Below are 6587 nucleotides of genomic sequence, written 5' to 3' on the forward strand. Positions count from 1 at the left end.
CATAATCTCCTGTGCGTCACAATGGGCTCAAACATACCAACAAGCATGAGGATGATGCAGAACCAAACAGTGCTCCGCTCTGTTATAGATAATATCTCCATGAGTCGGAGCTGACTCGACAGCAACTAACAATAACAACAAGTCACATCCAAGAACATGCCGTGAGCCGTCCTCCCCTCCCTCGGCCCCTTTGCACCTCCAGCTGTGAACCATCTGTTAATTTCTTCTTGACCCTAGTCCCGGGCTAGACGACTCACAGCCTCTTTCTCTGCCTGATCTTAACAATGGCACTGGATAGGAACTTCCCACTAAGCAAAAGTCACTATGAAAATTCATAATTTGCACTATGAAACGTTTGAGAAGCAAAGGCAAACAGAAAAGAAAATCGCCCATAACCCCCTCACCTAGAAGGAACGTTGTTGACACTGTGATCATTCCTTGCGGTTTTTTCTAAGCATTTTATTTTACTTTTTTTCCAAATTTTAGTGAATCCTATGAATGACTGTCTTTTAGAAGGAGAGGAGAGATCCGCCCGCAATGTAGAGATGCCAGCGCTGGAAGGGGACTTCCGCATCCTCCAGTCAAACCCTCACATTACCAAAGAGAACGCTGCTTGTACTAGCCTGGTTTTGTGTGCAGCGTACATCTGTGTGTAAGGCACAGACAGTGGCGAGACTCACTCCAGCTAAGTGAGAGTTGTCTCTGGGCTATGGTAACTGGAAGGGTGGTGAAAAGATACTTTCATGTTTTGAACTTTTTGACAACAAAAACACACTGAAATATCGTTATCAGTTGCTGTCAAGTCGGCTCTGACTTGTGGCAACCTCACGTTCTACAGAATGAAATGTTGCTGAGTCCTGTGCCATCTTCACAACCGTTGGTATCCTCTTGTCCACTGTTGTGGCCATTGTGTATTCTGAGTGCCTTCCGATCTAGAGGGCTCATCTTCCAGCACTATGTCAGATAATATCCTGTTGTGGTCCATAGGGTTTTCATTGGCTTATTTTTGGAGGGAGATCGCCAGGCCTTTCTTTCTAGTCTGTCTTAGTCTGGAAGCTCTCCTGGAACCTGTCCACCATGGGTGACCCTGTTAGTATTCAAATATTGGTGGCATAGCTGTCAGCATCACAGCAACACACAAGTCACCACAGTATGACAAACCGACAGAAGGGTGGTGGATTCAAATATTGCATTTAAAACACATTGTATATATTAAAAGAAAAAGAAAGCTACAGTCCAGAAAGCAATTAATAGCTATGCCCAGGGTTGCATAGCTGTTAATGGCGGATTGGTTAAGGCCACAAGCCCCCCTCCGTCAGTCAGTCTCCTTCAGTGTCCTTGCCCCTCGACCCAGTGTCCCTGAGGAAGAGGGTCATTCCAGGGCAGTCCCTTTGCCCCCATAACACGGGCACCCAGATGCCAGGACAGCATGGGAAAAGGGAAAACTCTGCAGGCCCTAACCTGAACCCCAAGCTCACCAGGCCAATTTCTGTCAGGCCCAAGCTGGGATCAAATGCCTTCAAGCCCAGACTCAGCCCCATCAGAGAGGGGGCAGTGGGCGCTCTCAAGACGAAAGGGATCCCTGGTGAATCAGGAAAGTTATTGGGCTGGAAAGTGATTAAAGGCTGTGTGTGGGAGGGGATTTCCACCAAGAGAGGGAGGCCTGGGAGCAAGCCTGGGCGGGTTGGCAGCAGGATTGCTGCCCACTGATGTCTGCTGCAATGGTGCCATAAAGCCCAAATCCTTAGAGACCTGAAGCCTTGATCGGTTTTTCCTTCCCTCCCCCTTCAGAAAAACGGAGATCCGAGGAAACCCAAAGCTCTGGAACAAAGAGTTCTACATCAAAGAGGTGGGGCAGGTCAGGAGAAGTCTGAGGGAAAGGTCGGCTGGGGGGTGGGTCTCCCTGCCCCAGGCTCCCAGGGAGAGGACACCTCAGGAGGGTGTGGAAGCCCAGAAGGGAGGATGAGGGGGAAGCAGGCTGTGGACAGACCCGTTTTCCTGTCCCAGCTGCGTAAGGAGGTGTTATCAGACCTGAGGGATCCAGGAATGTGGAACAGGGAGAGGAGGAAGCAGCAATGTCCTTTTCTTGCCTAAAGGGGAGACAAGCTATATAGGCAGTTCCTTAGCTCCTTAAACCAGCTGGGCTTTCTTGCAAATCTGTACTCATAGTGTACCCGAGCTAGGCAAGGCTCCATTTTACAGATGAGGAAACTGAGGCCATGAGGGGAAGTGACTGGCCAAGGTCTCACTGAAGTGGGACTGCAACACAGGTGTCCTGTCTCCTAGGTCTACATCAGAATCACCTGGAGGGCGTGGTAAAACACAGGTTGCTGGGCCCTGGATCCAGTTTCTGATTCTGTAGGCGGAGCCCGCAATTTGCATTTCTAACAAGGTGATGCTGCGGCTGCCGCCCCTGGTCCAGGGAATACATTTTGAGAACCACTGCTGTAGACCCTTGCTACCTAAAGTATGTTCCGTGGACCAGCAGTATCAGTTTTACATGGGTGCTTTTGAAGTGCAGACTCTCGGGCTCCACCCCAGACCTGCTGAGTCGGAATCTGCCTGGACAAGATCCCCGGTGAGCTTCTTGCACAGCAGTCTGAGAAGCACTGGTCTGCACCACATGGCCTCCTCCTCTACTGGAAGTCAAACGCAGACAGTCCTGGAGGGGAACCTGCACCTTTTCTATGCTCGCTGAGGTTGGAGGATGGGGGCACTGTGGAGACATGAACCCCAGGGTCTGCTCTGCTTCCGTGTTCGCTCCCCACGCTGGGAGCGGGAGCGTCTACAGTGCCCACCCTGAAAACCTCGTGAATGTCCTGTGGCCAGCGATTGCCATTCAAGTCTCTAAATCCATGGCTACTTTTGAGCCAACCCCTGTGCTTTTTATTTTAAAAGTGTATGTAATATATTCGTCTTTATTTTATTTTTAAAATACAGTAAAATACATGCATGTGACTTCCAAGCCTTATAGAAGCATGCTTATGAAGTACAAACCCTGGTGGCGCAGTGGTTAAGAGCTCCAGCTGTTCGCCAAAGTGTGGGCAGTTTGCATCCACCAGGCGCTCCTTGGAAACCCTGTGAGGCAGTTCCACTTTGTCCTATAGGGTTGCTAGGAGTCGGAGTCAACTCGACAGCAACGGGTTTGGTTGCCATCGTGTTGTCAATTCACGTCCTAGAGATCCCACGGTAATGTATTGGTAGGTACCTTTTAGATGTAACTTGTGCAATAGCTATGGACATTTACTCATTTGTGATCATATTATACATGATATTACACTGACTAAGGAGGCCTGGGGAGCCCTGGTGGCACAGTGGTTAAGAGCTTGGCTGCTAACCAAAATAATGGCAGTTGGAATCCACCAGCAGCTCCTTGGAAACCCTATGGGGCAATTTCACTCTGTCCTATAGGGTTGCTATGAGTTGGGATCGACTCAATGGCCATAGGTTTTCTAAAGGGGCCCTGGTGGCACAACAATTAAGCGCTGGCCTGCTATTCAAAGGGTTGGCGGTTCAAACCCACCCAGCAGCTCTGCTGAAGAAAGACCTGGCAATCTACTTCTGTAAAGATTATAGCCTGGAAAACCTTATGGGGGCAGTTCTACTGTGTCACATAGCGTCACTATGAGTCTTAATTGACTCAACATCAACAACATTGCACTTAACTCTACTGAAGCATTTTTTCCCACTAAACAACACGTTTGAGACATCTCTTCCTATTGAGACCTGTAGATCTGTTTTGTGATTTTTAACTGCTCCATTATATGAACGTTTATGAGTTACACATTTAGCTAGATTTTTTAAGGGATTATGAATGTATTTGGTAAAAAACAAACAAGCAGTACAGAATGATAAACAATGAAAAAGTAAAAATCTCTCTCATCCCTGAGGGACGGATTACCCAATAAGCAGAGTACACACAGGCTTAACCCTTTCAAGACATGGTGAAGCCCAGGGGAAACTGTGTACTACAGATAAATAAGTAAGCACAGTTAAAGCCATGTATACCTTGCTTATTGTAAACTGGTTCCTTCTGATGGTTAATCTGACCTTGCTCCCGGCCCCTCCCCAGAGGAGCTACTGTTAACCATTTGTGTTGGTTTTCATTAGTAGACTTTACTTTTTAGAGTAGCTTTAGGTTTATAGGAAAATGGAGCAGATGACACAGGCTACCCATACCCTTTCCTCACACGCAGTTGCCCTACGGTCACCACCTTGCGTTGGTGTGGTATATTTGTTATAGCTGATGAACCAATACTGATACATTATTATTAATGGAAGTCTGTAGTACAACTCTGTGTTGTATAGTTCTATGGGTTTTGATAATGTCACGAATCCACCATTATAGTATCATACATAGTAGTTTTACTGTCCCCAAAATTCCCTGTAACCATTTGTTTTTCATTAATCTAGTGCTTTTTAAAAATTATTTATATTATCTCATTATTTTTCATTATTTAAAATAATATACTTAAACCTTTTTTTCTTAGTTCATTATCTCTAGATTGCATTTATTGAGTCCCCATATATTTTTTTTTTTTCATAATGAAAGAAGGGGAAACTATGGTGTTATTATTTTTCCACCTCCCAGTTTTTGTTGGTTTTCATTACCATTTCATTCACTCAGTTACTTACTGAGTACTTACTATATGCCAGGTAACATTCTAGGTGCTGGAGCTATGCTGTTATTAGATTCCATCAAGCCGGTTCCAACTCACAGTGACCCTATGTACAACAGAATGAAACATTGCCCTGCCCGGTCCTGTGCCATCCTTACAATTTTTGTTATGCTTGAGCCCATTGTTGCAGTCAGTGTCAATCCATCTCATCCAGGGTCTTCCTCTTTTTCACTGATCTGCTTTACCAAGCATGATTTTCTTCTCCAGGCACCAGTCCCTCCTGATAACATGTCCAAAGTATGTAAGACTAAACTCACCATTCTCCTTCCTAAGTAGCATTCTGGCTATACTTCTTCCAAGACAGGTTTGTCCATTCTTTTGGCTGTCCATGTTATATTCAATTATATTCTTCGACAGTACCATAATTCAAAGGCATCAATTCTTCTTTGGTCTTCCTTATTCACTGTCCAGCTTTCGCATGCATGTAAGGTGATTGAAAATACCGTAGCTTGGGTCAGCCATATCTTAGTCCTCAAAGTGACTTCTTTGCTTTTTAACACTTTAAAGAGGTCTTTTGCAGCAGTTTTGCCCAATGCAATACATTGTTTGATTTCTTGACTGCTGCTTCCACGGGCATTGATTGTGGATCCAAGTAAAATGAAATCCTTGACATCATCAATCTTTTCTACGCTTATCATAATGTTAGTTACTGATCCAGTTGTGAGAATACGTTTTTGTTTTATGTTGAGGTATAATCCATATTGAAGACTGTGGTCTTTGCCTTTCATCAGTAAGTGTTTCAAGTCCTCTTCAATTCCAGCAAGCAAGATTGTGTCATCTGCATATTGCAGGGTGTTAATGAGTCTTCTTCCAATTCCGATGCCATGTTCTTCTTCATATAGTCAAGTTTCTCAGATTATTTGCTCAGCATACAGACTGAATAAATATGGTGAAAGGATACAACCCTGGCACACACCCTTCCTGATTTTAAACCATGCAGTATCCCCTTGTTCTGTTCAAATGACTGCCTCTTGGTCTATATATAGGTTCTGCACGAGCACAATTAAGTGTTCTGGAATTCCCATTCTTCCCGATGTTATCCACAATTAGTTATGATCCACACAGTCAAATGCCATTGCATAGTCAATAAAACACAGGTAAATATCCTTCTGGTATTCTCTGCTTTCAGCCAGGATCCATCTGACATCAGCAATGATATCCCTGGTTCCACGTCCTCTTCTGAATCTGGCCTGAATTCCTGGCAGTTCCCTGTAGATGCACTGCTGCAACTGCTTTTGAATGATCTTCAGCAAAATTTTGCTTGTGTGTGATATTAATGATATTGTTCAATAATTTCTGCATTGTGTTGGATCACCTTTCTTTGGAATGGGAACAAATTGGGATCTCTTCCAGTCAGTAGCTGTCTTCCAAATTTCGTGGCATAGACAGGTGAGCACCTCCAGTGCTGCATCCATTTGTTGAAACATCTCAACTGGCATTCTGTCAATTCCTGGAAGCTTGTTTTTCACCAGTGCCTTCAGTGTAGCTTGGACCTCTTCCTTCAGTACCATCAGTTCCTGATCATATGCCACCTCCTGAAATGACTGAACATCGACCAATTCTTCTTGGTACAGTGACTCTGCATATTCCTTCCATCTTCTTCTTCTTTTTTTTTTTTTAATTGTGTTTTAGGTGAAGGTTTACAGAGCAAATTAGTTTTCCATTCAATAGCTTATACACAAATTGTTCCGTGACATTGATTGCAAACCCCACAATCTGTCAGCACTCTCCCCATTACCACCCTGAGTTCCCCATTTCCATTTGTCTGGTTTTCCTGCCCCTTTCTGCCTTCTTATTTTTGCTTTGGGCAGCTATTGCCCTTTTGGTCTCATATAGATGATTATTTTAAGGAGCACTTTCCTCATGGGTGTTATTGTTTATTTCATAGGCCCGTTATTTGGCTAAAAG

Source organism: Loxodonta africana, chromosome 20 (assembly GCF_030014295.1).
Source record: "Loxodonta africana isolate mLoxAfr1 chromosome 20, mLoxAfr1.hap2, whole genome shotgun sequence".
Lineage (NCBI taxonomy): Eukaryota > Metazoa > Chordata > Mammalia > Proboscidea > Elephantidae > Loxodonta > Loxodonta africana.